We start from the raw sequence: 14908 nt of genomic DNA, 5'->3' as shown, positions 1-14908 counted from the left end.
CAATCACCAGCCTATGAACCAAAGCTCACCAGTTCGATTCCCAGTCAGGGCACATGCCTGGGTTGCAGGCCATGTCCCCAGCTGGGGCCTGCGAGGGGCAACCAATCAATGTTTCTCTCCATTCTTTCCCCTCTCTCTAAAAATAAATAATAAAATCTATAACAAGTAAGCCCTCCAAATGCAGATTGCTATTTAATGAGTATAGTAAATCTTTTTTAACAACCATTTTTAATCAAAAAGCATGTAATCTTCTGGGAGCAAAGTTCTACTTCAAAAGAAAGGAACATTTTCGAACCTGGGTTCTGGTCCCCTTTATCCAAGAGACAGGGTGCAGAGACTTCAGTTGGCAATGCGGGCTTGCAGGTCTGGAAAGTTTAGACAGATGGGAGGTGGTGGTTTGTACTTTGAGTAAAGATCCCACTTGGTATCATGTGAGAGACCAAAAATAACTGAAAAGAAATATTCTGAGTATTAACTGTCTTCGACAGAGCACAACTGCATTTCGAATGCTGTGGTTGGTGCTCTGTGTTGGTGATCAACATACTTCATAATAATAGTTTGCTACGTAAGACGGGTTACAGACTTTATTTAGCAAACACCTGAGTACTTTCATGTTTAAACTCCAGAGCAAGGTGTTGGGAGCCAATAATGACATGGCCACCACAGCCAGTTTGACACACACAACATGACATAAAAATTGACGTAAACACAGAGCGTTGTAATTGCAGAAATGAAGGACCCATTTTTACAGGGCTTCCAAAGGGTTCCAGAGAGGACAGAAAACCAGATGTAGACTTGTAAAAATGGAAAGGGATGGGAGTGAGACTTCCCGTGAGAGCCAAGGCAATGCGCGAAGGAGGGAAGCAGCAGCTAGGCTTGTCCCCGGGGCCAAAAGCAGCCCTGATTAGCAGCAGAGTGTGCAAAGGTGAGGAGGAGGACAGGTGAAGTTCAGAGACAGCTGGGGCCGGGCCGAGAGGGGCCCTGAATGTGACACTGGTGGGCCCAGTTTCCATTCTCCAATCGGCAGGCAGTCTTAGAGCTCTCTGGGCCAGAGACTGGCAAAATCTGACCAGGTTTCAGAAGGGCGACTCTGGCAGCCAGACAGGCAGGAGAGGAACCTGAAGTCAAAGCTTTAAGCCGAGAAAGGAATCTGAATCTCAGACACACTGGGATTAATCTAACATCTTAAGGGGGAATGTTGCTGGAGTCTCTCACATGCCCCCTCACTTGCACTGTCTGGAGACGGGTGTCATCATTACCCCCATTCTACAGATGGGAAAACTGGCTTGGGGGCCAGCAACTGTTCCACGTGAAATGACACGAAAACAGAGAGAAAATGTAGGCTCAGTACTTTTCCATAATGGGGAGAAAACTTTTAAAAATCCTGTTACTTTTGAAAAGTGCAACTGTAAAACCTGAGTGACCTATAATAGCATTAGAGAAGTGCTAAAAATCCATGTAATTCTCCTCAATGTTTGTAACCTGTGTAACAAATAAGCTAATTACCCTTCAAATAGTTACATGCTTCCTGTTAGTGCCATGTTAAAGACCTACAGTCTAAAAAACAACAACAACAAAAATCCTGTACCTTGAATTCCATTTGCCATATGGGATTAAACATTTAGGAGTAGTATTCTGCCCTCCATTCAATGTTCCAGTGGCCAAACTGGGATTTCATTGATGAAACAGGCTTAAGTAGAAAGCATTACACATGTGCCCAAACTGAAGCAGTAAACTGACTTTTTGAATTATTAAAAATTCATTATTTAGCCCTGGCTGGTGTAGCTCAGTGGATTAAGCACGGGCCTGCAAACCAAAGGGTCACCAGTTCTATTCCCAGTCAGGGCACAGGCCTGGGTTTCCGGACAAGTGCCCAGTAGGGGGTGCTGCAGAAGCAACCAAACATTGCTGTTTCTCTCCCTCCCTTTCTCCTTCCTTTACCCTCTCTCTAAAAATAAATAAATAAAATATTTTTTAAACACTAATTTAAATTTTTTCATTATTTACCAGGTACAGCAATTGAATGAAGAATACAGGGTGAGACAAAAGCAGGGTTACAGTTGCCTGTATGGAAAACGACACAGTAATAAATCATAACACAAGAATAAACACTGTGTTTTGCATAGGCACAACAGCAAACCTACTTTTGCCACATCCTATATAAACAATAACTGCAAGGAGCTTACCTACAGGTTCACGGAAGAAATCCAGTTTGCGGGTTTCAGTGCATAGTTTATTCGCAGCACCTACTGTCAAAAATGCTTGCCTCCCCACCTCACCAACCTTCTACCATCATTTTGGGGTTTTGTTTCTAAACAAGCAAAGGCCCAAAGACGTAAAACCTCTTCTCAGGAACTTGGACACAGTTTTTAACCTAGATATCCAAGTATCTCGCCAGGTAATTATTAGCAGAAGCCGCATTTAGTTAAATCATTCCAACGAATCTCACGCTCCCCTCCCCGCTTATCACCTACACTTTCTACTAGGTAAGATCTCTAGAGCTGGCCTACAGAGGACAAAATCTGAGAGGCAGCGAAAGGGAAATCAGGGAAATCAGAACTTGGTTCGGCTACGATTTGGGGGTCTGCTGCCAGGAACCCGCTAGCCCTGCCATCCGTGCACCTCCGTCTGCACGCCGAATCCTGGAGCCGAACGCATTTCACACGCCACAGCTCTCGTTTCTCCGGCAGAGGAGCGGAGAGCTCCGAGAAGCCGCCGCGGACGCGTGTGCTCAGGAGCCAGCAGGTTCAGGACCCAGCGGGCTCAGGACCTCTCGCGCCGCGGAGGCGAGTGACTTTGTGGGTTTGTCATTCCTTCAGGCAGCCGTAACCTTCGCTAAACCTTGCGCGGCGCCCGCCCCACCCGGCGAGCGCCCTGCCCCGCCCCCCGCCAGTCCCCGCCCCCCCGCGCGCCGCACCACAGGCCAGCACGCCCGTCAGTCAGCGCCCGCCCCGCCCTGCCCGGCCCCTCCCCCGTCCGCGGTTTCCCTTCCCGGGCCCCTAAAGGACAATGCTAGAGGGGAGGGGGCAGTGCAGCGAGTGCCCACCCGCGGGCCGGCCGGCCACTCCACGAATCCCGCCGCTGCCAGCTCGGGGCTCCGCGCCTCTGCCCCACGTCCGGCCTCCGCCTCACTTCCCCAAAGAGCCGCTCCCAGCGCTGTGACACCGGCCCATTGTGCGGACTCATCGTCCTCCCCCCCGCTCGCCCGAAGCGCGGCTACAAGCCAGACACGGAGCGGGGGTCCTTGTGCTCGCAGCCCACCGCACGCCGGGGCCGGGCTGGGGTTCTTAAGGAACCCGCGGCTCAGGGGGCGGCCCGGCCTCCATCAGGCCGGCCCCAGAGTCCTTCGGCGGCGGCGGCGGCCTGCCTGGCCCACACCCGCCAGGCCGAGGGGCCACCGCCCGCCCGTCCCGGTCTCCCCAGTACCTGCCGAGCGGCGCGGCAGCTAGCGGCGGCGCCTTCTCTCCCTCCGTGGGCTCCGAGCGGCTGCCGAGCGCCGGGCGGCCCTGGCCTGCGCCTTACGTAAAGCGGCGGCGGCCCCGGCGCCACTCGCGGAGGGCGGGAGGCGGCGCGCCGTGGCCGCTCTGCTCCGTTACCCGGCAACTGGCCTCAGCGCCCCGCCAACCGGGCGCGCTCCATATCCTTCCGCCCTGGCGTCGGGATTACATCAGCGCCGGCCGCCCCGCCCCAGCCCCGCCCGGGCCCCGCCCCTCCAGCGGGCTTTGGCCGCTGGAGCGTGAGTGCGAGCGGAGCGCGCGGGCTCCAGCCCGAGCTGCTCTGCTAGGCGTGGGTACCCAAGCCGGCTGGGAGGTTGGCGAGCTGGGATCCCACCCAGTGTGCAAAGCGTCGGAGGGCAGACGTCCCACACTAAGGGGCGCGTGGGGCTGCTGTTTGCAAAAGCCCCTAAACTCCGTCGCCGCTCTAGCCCCGCCCAGGAAATGGGGCGCGACTTGCACCGCCCCACCCGCGGCCCCGTGCAGCCCCGCCTTCCCCAGCACACGCTCCACCTGTCTGCGCCCCTCCTCGCTGCGTCCTGGGATGGCTGGAGTGGGTGGTTTAAAATAAAGACCTTAATTTAAAAAAAAAAAGAAAGAAAGAAAGAAAAGGCAAGCTAAAAAAAGTGTAACGCGGCTCTTTTTATTAAGCAGGCAAAAATAAATTCTGGAAGATTCGGAAGTGGAAACCAAAAATGCACTAACCTTTTAATCAACTTCTCACCACCCACCTTCCCTAAATGTGATTCCTAGGGCTGGCTCCACAAAGGAAATCACTAGGTGTGGTAGGAACCACAGAGGAAAGCGCCGGGAGATTACCTACCTACAAAGTGGAAAGAGGTTCAGAGGGGGAGCAATCTGCCTGGGTTCATTATTCACTGATTTATTTATTGAGCACCCACTGGATGCCAGGCACCGAGCTCTTCTGTTCAGAACTTGTGAGCAGAGTTCCCGCACCAGCTCACAGGCTCCTGGAAGAAGCAGATCTATGGACTGAGAAGGGACATGCCAGGCATTGGGTGCTGAGTGCCGCAGGGTGGCCCCAGATCGCGTTTATAGACTGCCTGCAAAGTAGCTTCCTTCTGCCAGCGTCACTTTTGTTCTCCAGGAGAATCCCGCGTCCAGGCTTTAGTATCTTCCATTTCACAGGTGAGGAAAATGAGGCTAAGCCACACGCGGCCTTTTGCAGGAGGCAGGATTTGAACTCAGGCTCCTGGCTGTGAGGTCCGGGGTCTTTTCCTTTATGTAGCTCTCTCCAGGCTTGCTCTCAGTTTTATTGTCTGAGTGTTTATCCCAGTTAAACAAATCTCATCGGGAATTAGGGTGTGTTCATTCAATCAGGATCTTCTGAGCGCCTGTTGTGGGCTTGGCTGGATACCAGGTAGGAGTAGCTCTGCCCTTCTGGAAATCAAACTCTGCAAAGGGAGAAAGAATGAAAGGGTGTAGGAAACCCAGGGTGTCAGGGAACAATACTGGGGCTCAACTGATGGAGCTTCAGGGCTTAGTTCCCAGGTGCCCCCAGACCTGGAATTCACAGACTATTAAAATGCCCCCCACAAAATGCATGTCATTTGAAAAGAGTTGTCAACTTTAAATGTTGCCACATTAGTAACATTGTTGTCATCAATAGTCACTGTTTTGTGAAAGGATTAACTAACAGCAAAAAAAAAATTGCAACAATATATCTCAGATAGTGTCAGAAGGGCTATATAACCACACACAGAGTAGAGAACGAAATTGTCTTGGTTACTTTGTTTCCTTAACAATTGTTTGCTTTGCTAACAGTCCTGGAAACTTGGCTCGCCCAGCCTCAGGGCCTTTGCACTCACCAAGTCCTGTTCAAGGAACCCTCTGTCCCCAGATATTTGCAGAGCTGGCTCCTGTTCAAGGCTCAGCTACAATATCACCTGCCCAGAGATACCTTCCCTGATCCCCAATTTAGAGTAGCAACCTTCCCAGTCATAAGGCCACCACCCTGTTTTGTTTTTTATTCACAGCTCTGTTCAGTATTTGGAATTATCTTGGTTGTTGGTTAAGGTCCCCGGGGAATACAAATGAGGCCAGAGGACACTGGCATTAAAGCACAGTTGGTGTAGAAGCAGAAGAGTCCCACGTCAGGATTTTCTAAATAAAACAAACTTGGTCTCTGGGCATGTCCATGAACACTTATTTCTCCACCCTCAGAACAACAGGCCACATCTCTTTAACCCCCGCAGGAGGGCAAGGCAGGGAGAAGGGGAATATGACAACTTCCGGTGCCCTCTGACTTGGATGATCTGGATGCCAGCTGGGGCAGTGTTTTGCACCCACGTGCATGTGTGGTGAACAGCGGCCAAGGCTGCATCTGAGATGCTTCATGATGCACATGCTGATTGGCAGACAGTGGGCACCAGGCCTCTGGGCTCCGTGATCTCTGGTACCTAATCTCCCTTGCTGGGCCTCAGTCTCCCCGTCCACACAGCATGGAATTTAGACAGGAAGATTTTAAAGTCTCCTCTTGCCCCCCCTTTTTTTCTGTGAACTTTGGAAACAAAATTTCAACGAAGCTGCACTTGGATAAAAGAGAGAGGCCATGTGTGTGGGGGCAGGAGGTATATGGGAACTCTCTGTACTTTCTGCTCAATTTCACTGTGAACCTGAAGCTGCTCTACAAAATAAAGTCAAATTTAACAAATAAAAGAATATGTACAAACCCCGACTTTTGTCCAACAGTAAAAATACCAGCTCATTTACTGACCTCCAGCAGCTTTTCTCCCACTGCCTCAACCATGCCCCGGGTGGTGGGGAGATTCTCCCCACTGGCAGTGAGGGAGGAGGCTCTGGTGAGGTCGGGGTGCAGGGTGGGCAGGGACTTGCCCGAGGCCATGCTGCTCCCTGCAGGTGGCAAGCAGCAGGATTTGACCGCAGCCTGCTCTTGACACTGCACAGCACTGTTTCACTCAAGTCCATCCGGAGCCAGCTTTAAATCCCTGTCCAGATAAGAACCCTCACCAGGCACGTTCCCATTACCTTCCCAGGGCCAACGCCCTCATTTAGACTTTTAACTGGGCATCTCAGCTTGGACGTTGTCAATCCAGGTGGCCAGCTCATCTCCCCAGCCCTGCAGGCCCCCTGACAGCCCCCCTCGGCTGCCCTGCATTCCACTAAGGAGTGGAAAATGCCATTCCAGCTCTGGTGCAGACTCAGGATAAAGCCTGGAGGAGCTCGGGGAGCTTCACAAGGCTCCCCAGTACACGAGGTGATGGAGAGAGGATGGTGCTGGCACTGGCAGGGTCTGTCCATTGTATTCAGGGCCAAACAAAGTCAGAGGTGTGGTGTCCTCCCCAGACTCTAAGAGGCCATGTAAATGTCAAGTCTCATCTTGTTATGTCAAACTTGTTCCAAGGGCTGAGGGCTTTCCCCCTGCTGACCCTCCACCCCTGTCCACAGAGACTGTCCAGGCCGGAGGTGGGGTACTGTGATGCTGAAGCACACAGGCTGGACCACGAGGCTGAAGCCTGCTCCACCCTTATTAAACTGCTGACCTAGGTAAGCTATTTGGCCTCTTAGTTCCCTTACCTGTAAATGGCAGCATTGTAGCAGGATCTACCTGAGGTGGTTGGTTCGAGGGGATGAGGGAATTCACACAGAAGCTCAGAGCAGCGCCCGGAACACAGTACACACTCAGTGAATGCCCACCCTCCTCACCCTGCCCACCTGTGGACCCTCTTCCTCCGTCCTTCCCCCTGCTCCTGGGCAGTTCCATCCACACTGCAGCCGGCAGTGACATGAACGTGTCAGAACAGCCACATCTTCCCCCACACCCCAGACTTTCTCCCAGGGCCGAGACCTGCCGCCTGCACCGGTCTTCCTGGCTGGGGGCACCGCCCCCCCAGCAGCCAGCTCGCACAGCCGTGCCCATGGCCCATCGTGGTTTCCTGCCGTCGCCCTCTCCCATCTGCTGAGTTGCAGTCCTCATGCTCTGCCCTGCCAACCAGCCTCAGCAATGACCTTGCAGCAGCCTCTGAGGTCAGACAGCCGGCTGCTGTGCGACCTTGAGCAAGCTCCTTCCTCCCTCTGACCTGACCTCAGTGGCTCTGAAATATTTGGTGGGCCAAAAAGTCCATCACGCATTTTCCGTAAAATAAAAGATACACTTTTCATTTTCACCAGGATCAGTTTGGATGTTTTGAGTATGTCAGCGATCTCCCTCTGTTGGCTTCTAGTGGGCAGAGGCCAGGGGGCTGCTTCGCACCTTCCGTTGCATGACAACCTCACGGCAAAGGGTTATTTGGCCAAAATGTCAATAGTAGCAAGAAACTTCGCAAACCACTTTTGACATGTTCAATCAGTCACAGCACCTTCTCCGTACACTGCACAAATTTGTGTGTGTTTCAGTTGTGTTTTTTACCTTTCTTGAAATAATAAAGAATAATAGGTTGAAAATGTGTATCTTCTCCCATCTTCAATATTAAAAGGGCTACACAAAAAGTTCACCGATTTGGATGAGTGTTGTAAATGCATGCTGATGTGACAGCTGTCACAATACCATCTAACAAAATGATTTTGAGTGAAATTAAAGACAGCTAAGGACTACTGGAGCCCTCTTACAGAAAAAAAAAAACTCTTAACGGACTTTTTGGCCAACCTGACAGATATAACCAAGCTCTGCCTCCTGATTTGGCTGCCCAGGGCATGAAGCCCCTTCGACATTTACAGAATTCTCCCACCCGATGACACTGGGCAGGAGACAAGTGACATCCCTCAACAGGAGTCTGAAGGCTGGACACCGATCAGACTCTCCGGCCTCAGCCCCGATGGCTTGTCGTTACTAATGACACGCAACTGTGAGGCTTCGTCTGTGCTGCTTTTTCCTGGCATACCCGGGAGTGCCCTGTGCCCGGGTGATTGTCATGCAAAAGGCTTGGAAGTGATTTCTAACCAAGGTATTAACCTGTGAACACAGCCTACCAGCAGCCAGCCAGGTCTTCTATAGGAGGGGCTGTTCCATCCAGGTGATATTTGAGGGCCTGGAGCAGGTGAGCTGGAAGGTAGTCATCCCCTCTTCTCCATCCAAGTGGGTTCCCCCAGCACTGGGCCAGGAGGAGGGGACCTGAAGGAGAGAACCCCATTCGGAGAAGAAGGGCGCACCCCTGAGAACCCAGGCTGGATCCGGATCCCCTCCTTTCACCTCCACATTTGGGGCCAGACAGGTTCTCCCTGGAGCACAGCGTGGGGCAGACCCCAGCCCGGCAAGGGCGACGGACATTGGCCCTTTTCCTCCCACCACTCAGTGCACAGGGCTCTTCGAAGGGCTCTGTGTGTGTGTGCGGGTTGCACCTCACGGGCGCTCATGGGCCAGAGCTGTACTGCCTGTCGGGGACCCAGGTGAACAGGATGCAGAGCCAGTGGGGACCGCATGGACGTGAACTGTGATGGGACGCTAAAAGGAGGACACGCTGCCTCACGGACCCCCCCAGGGCTGCCGTAGAACGTACCCCAGGCCCGGCCTACACACCAGAAACTTGTCTCAGCCGCGATAGTGTGACACCAAGGTGTCCGCAGGGCGTGCTCCCTGTGAAGGCCACAGGCCAGAGCTCTCCCTGGCCTCTTCTCGCTCCTGGTATCCTGCAGCTTGTAGCTGTGCCAGTCCGATCTCTGCTTCCTTGTCCCATGGCCGTCTTTCCCATTCCTCTCTTTTTCTTATAAGGACACTCATCATAATGGACCAGGGCCCACCCTACTCCAGGGTGACCTTGTCCTAACTAATTGCACCTGCAAAGACCTTGGTTCCCAAATAAGGTCACTGAGGGTCTGGGGGCTAAGACTCCAACGTCTTTTCTGGAGGGACGTGTTTCAACCCATAACACCCACCGTGTTCTTGGCTTTGCATGGCGCACACTCTCTCGCTTAACCCTCCAAAGGAGGGAGGGACTGTTATTGTCTTTGACTCAGGAATGGAGAAAGCAAGGCTCGGAGAACTGAAGTGATTTTCACAAGTTCGCCGTTCAGCTGGTACGTGCTCGGCCAGGAGTCACACCCAGGCTGCTGTCAACCCCAGATCTCCTCTTCCGCCCTCCACGCTTCCCTGCACCCTGCGAAACTTTCCCAAGCTCGGGCGACAGGCCCCACCTGGACCCTGGCTACACACTGGAGAGCGAGACAGGCAGCCTTCCCTGGAACCTGCAGTCGGAGTAAGGATGGAGACTGACTATAAGAACTTTCAAACATGTCATTACTAACAGTGGTAAATGCCACAAGAACAAAACAAAAATAACAACAAAAAAACACAGGAGGAATCTGCTCAGCTATGGTATCAGCAAACAGTTTCTCCAAGGAAGCGATATTCAGGTTGAAGAATGAGGACTCAGCTCTTCATGATGAGGAAGGGGGCATAAGGTGGGAGGAGTGTTCAGGTAGAGGAGTAGCATGGACAAAGGTCCTGAGGCAGGAAAGGTCATAGTGCACTGAGAAACCAAAAGCACTTTGGCATGGCTAGAGAATTCCAGCTGCCATTGGAGACCCAGTCTGTGTGTGCACGTGCACACACACATGTGTGTGTGAGCAGAGTGCAGACCAAGCCAGGCCTCGTAGGCCATAGTCTAGGAGTAAACACTGAGGAAAGGAGTTTAAATTTATTCATAAGACAAAAGGGAATGCTAATCCATGGCAGTATGCTGTGGGATAATTTGTTTAACCACTTAGCCAGTTTGGATTGAGCACATGTGATGAGTTCTTGGCTCTAGAGCCGTTTGCCATCCAAGTTCTTGGGTGCCAGGTCAGACCTCATTCAGAAATGCCCACGAGGAAGTTCAGGAGTCAGCCGCAGACTGTCTGGGGAGCAGGGCCCTGGGAGAAGGAGCCTAGGTTCTGGGTCTCGCTTACTGTGTGACCCCTGCCTCTTCCCCTGCAAAGCCAGCCAGGCTGTGTGCACTTTCAGAAGCTGCGAAGGAGACAGAAAGAGGAAGATCTCTTGGGTGGCCCCCTGCCCTTGACTTCTAACTATAGCTCAGACTCATGTGAAGTTGCAACTTTCCATAATGTCAAGAGCCAGGCTCTGGCCAAAGCCGTGGGACTCTGGATGGCCACTGAATGAGCCTCAGGTTCCTCACCTGTAAGAGAGGGTTAATGGCACCTGCCCTGCATAGAGAATGAGCATTTAGAATTCCAGCTGCACCTGGGACTGCGCTCCGAGGATGTGATACATACTTACACTGTTAGCAGTGGGTGCTTTTACTAAGCACCTACTATGTGCAGGGAATGTGCTAAGAACTTTGACCTATGTGTTTCAACCTCACCCACCACCTCACGAGCCCTCATTTTACAGGCGAGGCTCAGAGAGGTAAAGTGACTTGTTCAAGGTCACTGGGCTTAGCACCAGGACCCAGGTCATCCTTTCTCCTTTTAGTACTCTTTAAACAGCCACAGGTATTCCAATATGGGACGAACCCTCTTAAGCGTGGCGAGCAACTTGTGTGTGGAGGATCTGCACACAGACTGACCACTTAGCCGAGAGCCCATAGGAGGTGCCTCTGGAGTCTGCGCAGTACACTCCCCAAGGAGCTCTGCAGCCCTTCGGGTCTGGGACTGTGGGTTTAAAGGTGGCCGAAGAGTGCATTTGTGAGGCCACATCCTGGGGCGGAGGCCGGGAGGGTGTGGTAAGGGTTGCAGTGTGGGGAGGCCTGACTGCCAATCGCTTTGGGATACATCCCAGGGGCCTGCAGGGGCCTGAAGCCACGCAGGCTGTTGTTGAGTTTCCCGGCTGTGCCAGGCCCCTGTGGAAACCCAGGGAAAGATGGCTGTCGATGCCTTTGCCAGTTTCTGCACATGCAGGTGAGGCTTCCCCACCTCAGTCCGACGGGAGTGCAGTTTGCACTGGTGCTAAGGTTCACAGAGGGCTCCCCTGATCGATTGCTGATCGATTGCATAGCCTTGGGCAAACTCCTGGGCCCTCTCGGAGCCACAGGTTTCTTATCGCCCCTGCTCGGTGGTTGTGAGTTTGGAGGGAGAGGACCACCTATGTCCGTAAAATGCTTGCTCATCGTCTGGCACAGAAACTGAGCCATAAGGAAGTAGTATTTCCCGGGGCTCACAGGGAGCTCTGCTCGGCAGTGAGGGCCTTTGCCCGGGGAGAGAGGACCAGCAGCTTCTGTGGGAAATGAGCTCAGAAAGGAGCTGAGATGTTCAGACAGGAAGGAGCGTGACATTTGCTGGGTGCTGTGTCTTGTAACTTCCCCTTTTCTTTTCCCACCAGAACTTCAGTAAAACATGTAAGTTTGACAAACTTTTGGAATCAGATTTGACTTCTTTGGGGGGCACGTAAAGTGGGCTTGTACCCTCCACCCCCTTGGTCTCGTCATAGCTGCCAGACTGGTCTGATTACTGACCACATCAGGTTGAGTCACCCTCCGACCTCGAACCCCCCAGTGGTTCTCCATGGCAGGCGTGAAGGTGAAAGTCCTTTACTCATGAGGCCTTCCCACTGGGCTTCTGAGATGCTCTCACACCCTAGCACCATGGCAGCAGCCATGCCCACTTCTTGCTGTTCCCCAAATCTGCTCAGGTGGCCTCGGGGCCTTGGCCTTCACCGTCCCCTCCACCCGTAAAGCTCTGCTCCCACCCGCTGGCATGGTGACTTCCTCACTGTGTGCAAGCTTGGGTCAGAAGTTACGTGGATCAGTTTCCTGCGGCTGTGGTAACACATCGCCACAAACTGGGTGGCTTACAGCAGCTGAAGTTCATTCTTCGAGACCAGCAACACGGCGTCCTCGGGGCCATGCTCCCTGCAAAGGCACTGAGGGAGAGCCCCATGTCTCTCCAGCTCCGGATGGGGCCAGACGGTCCTCGGCTGGCGGCCGCATGACACCCACCTCTGACTTGGCAGTCACTGGGCCTCTCTGTGCCCCTGTGTCTCCTCTGCCTCTTGCCCTTGGATTTGGAGCCCACCCATACAACCCAGGGTGATCTCATCTGGAGGTCCTTCTCTTAATGACGTCTGCCAGAGACCGTCTCTTTCAAGTAAGGCCCTGGTCGCAGATTCTGGGTGGACATAGCTTTAGAGGGCCATCATTCAACCTATTATATCATGTTCCTGAAAATCTCCCACAGCCAGGACACAGCACACCCCTGCAGGCCTCCCCCCGGGGTTACCTGGTTTCCTCCCCATAGCTTGTCTTCACGGGCCTCCTGTGTGTTTATTTGTCCGAGGGCAGACAAACACCCTTCTCCCTGCGACCACCATGACTTCCAGGGGGCAGGCAGGCCTCTGTCTGCTGTGCTCTCTGCTGCACCCGCAGCCCCAGGCCAGGGTCCCCCACGCAGCAGGTGCTCAAAATACATCCTCCCTAAGTGAATAGAGACCAGAAGGACCCACGGGGCAGGGTTGTCCTAACAGCTCCGGTTGTGTGGCGTTTACTAGACGTGGATTAAAGTGGATACCGTGTTTATGTCCACGTGCCACAAGTATGTCATAAACTGATGACAGTGCTTAAGTGCCCCTGTAGGAAGCCGGCATCTTCCAGGAAGAAGTGACTTTACGTGAGAAGACGCCTTGGGGAAAGTTGATGGTGCGGAGCCTGCCACAGAGCGAGGCGTCAGTCCAAGGCGGGGGTTTGGCGCCTCAGAGCCTCCGTTTCTCACACGGAACAGCTGGGCTGGGGGGCCGTTTCCCAAGGCCTGTTCAGTCCAGGCTGGGGACCTCGGTGACAGGAACATCCATCAGCCCCACCTCACCTGACCAGAGGCGTCCTCTCCACTGACCCCAGCGGCACCCCACGGGGGTAAACGGAAAGGGTCTGGGCCACTCCCAATGTCAAGCAGGAATTCCACTCACCCTTGGCCGCCTTTCTTGGCGGCCACCAAGAGAAGCAGAAAGAAGGCCCCCCGAAGCGTGGCGGCCGGGATGGGGTGCTTCCAGGGGGTGGGGTAGAAATGGCTGGGGCTTTGGGGTGGGCAGGCTGCCCATGAGGACCTGGGGTCTCAGAGGGGATTCTCTCCTGAGCGGGGAGGGGGGGGGCAGCCAATGCAGGGGAGGGGTTTCTCCAGGACCCGAATGGAGTCAATCCACCCTCGTTCCCCGCCCACTTGAACACCCACCGGGAGGAGCAGGAAAGGAGGCCCCTGCCTCCGGGCATCGCCTGTGTCCCCACAACATCTCACTCACACCCCAGGGTCCTCACCGAAATAGCACCTCTCACAGGGCGGCGTTATTACCCTCACCACTCACCCTGTGAACGGGGATCCGGAGGTTCAGAAACGTGAGTCACCTCACCAGGGTCACGCGGCCACCGCCTGGCCCGGAAGCCTTCCTGCCTCCGCAGCAGGCCCTGGGGCCTCCACGGGGCAGTTCCCAACCTGGCGCGCTGCCCAGCTCTGATGGACTCTCGCACCCTCCAAAGTCCAGCTCACCGTCCCTTTGCCCAGGAAAACCTCCTTCGAGGTGGCCAGGGGAGCCCTCCCCGCCCCACGGCTCTGCTGGGATCCAAACGTCTTCCCACGAGACGGAGGAGGCCGTGACTCCTTATCTCCAGCCCCTCCAGCCCGGCACCCGCTGAGCTGGAGCTCAGCAACGGCTCAAGGCCTGCCCCCAATGCCGCCTCCTCCAGGACACCTTTCCCAGTCCCCAACTAGTGCACTCCTTTCCCCTTCGCCGGACCCTCTGTTGGCCCTGCCCCCGAAAGCCCCCCATGACCCATCTTTCTTCACAGGGTCTCTTCCTGTTTATTCACTGGTCTATGGCCTGTGCCCCCAGTAGGATGTCGGCCCCCCCGTCAGAAGGTTTTAGCTGCAGTAAAATGTACGTGACATACAATGTGCCACCGTAGCCCTTTCTAAGTGCGCTGTTCAGTGGCATTAAATACATTCATAACATTGTGTGACCACCCCACCCCCATGGCCACAGCTCTTCATCTTCCCAAAGTGAAACGGGCCCCATGAACAGTGACCGTCCTGCCCAGCCCTTGGCAGCCACCGTCCTCCTTTCTATCTCTGTGAATCTGCCTACTCTAGGGACCTCGCACAGAACTGGTCCTTTTGTGACTGGCTTATGTCACTCAGCATAATGTCCTCAAGGCTCGGCCGTGCGGTGGCCGGTGTCAGAATGTCATTCCTTCTCAGGGTCGAGTGACACTCTGTCCTGCAGCTGGACCACCCTTCGTTTGCCCGCTCAGCCGTCGATGGCAGCGTGTGTGCTGTGGCCACGGACCAGTTCTTTCTAAGCCTCGTTCCTCGTTGGTAATGGTGTCCCCGCCCTCACAGTTGACACGAACCAGTTAGTCTCCCATGGGCTCAGCAGCCGCGGGGGCCTGGTGGGCAGCCGAGATGCTGGCGTTTGCTCTGGGCTGTCTGCATGCTGGGCGCACTTTGTGGACTTTACGTTTTTAAAGATTATATTTATTTATTTTAGAGCCACGGGAAGGGAGGGAGAAAGAGAGAGA

The 14908-nt window shown here is 54.2% G+C and overlaps 1 protein-coding gene and 1 long non-coding RNA gene across 5 annotated transcripts in view; both read right to left on the bottom strand.

The window, feature by feature from the left end:
- KIAA0232 (KIAA0232 ortholog) overlaps nt 1–3626 on the bottom strand; it is a 68661-nt gene extending 65035 nt beyond the window's left edge. For 3 of the 4 annotated variants that reach the window (XM_053672312.1, XM_037126878.2, XM_037126879.2), the window contains exon 1: nt 3427–3626. The gene's annotated coding sequence lies outside the window, so the exon portion shown is untranslated. Of the gene's footprint in view, nt 1–295; nt 316–3426 lie in introns of those variants that run through there. The other variant, XM_053672313.1, reaches the window with a different exon arrangement.
- Nucleotides 3627–4198: 572 nt separating this feature from the next.
- Nucleotides 4199–13774, bottom strand: LOC128628450 (uncharacterized). The gene is made up of 3 exons (XR_008392853.1): nt 13699–13774; nt 8445–8586; nt 4199–4909 (listed from the first exon to the last, which is right to left on the bottom strand). It is a non-coding gene; the product is annotated as an uncharacterized LOC128628450 (long non-coding RNA).
- Nucleotides 13775–14908: the final 1134 nt, after the last annotated feature.

The sequence above is a fragment of the Artibeus jamaicensis genome, unplaced genomic scaffold (genome assembly GCF_021234435.1).
Source record: "Artibeus jamaicensis isolate MK-2021 breed Jamaican fruit bat unplaced genomic scaffold, CSHL_Jam_final contig_76, whole genome shotgun sequence".
Lineage (NCBI taxonomy): Eukaryota > Metazoa > Chordata > Mammalia > Chiroptera > Phyllostomidae > Artibeus > Artibeus jamaicensis.
Note: the sequence above shows the minus strand (reverse complement) of the source record. Positions and strands in the feature narration are given on the sequence as shown.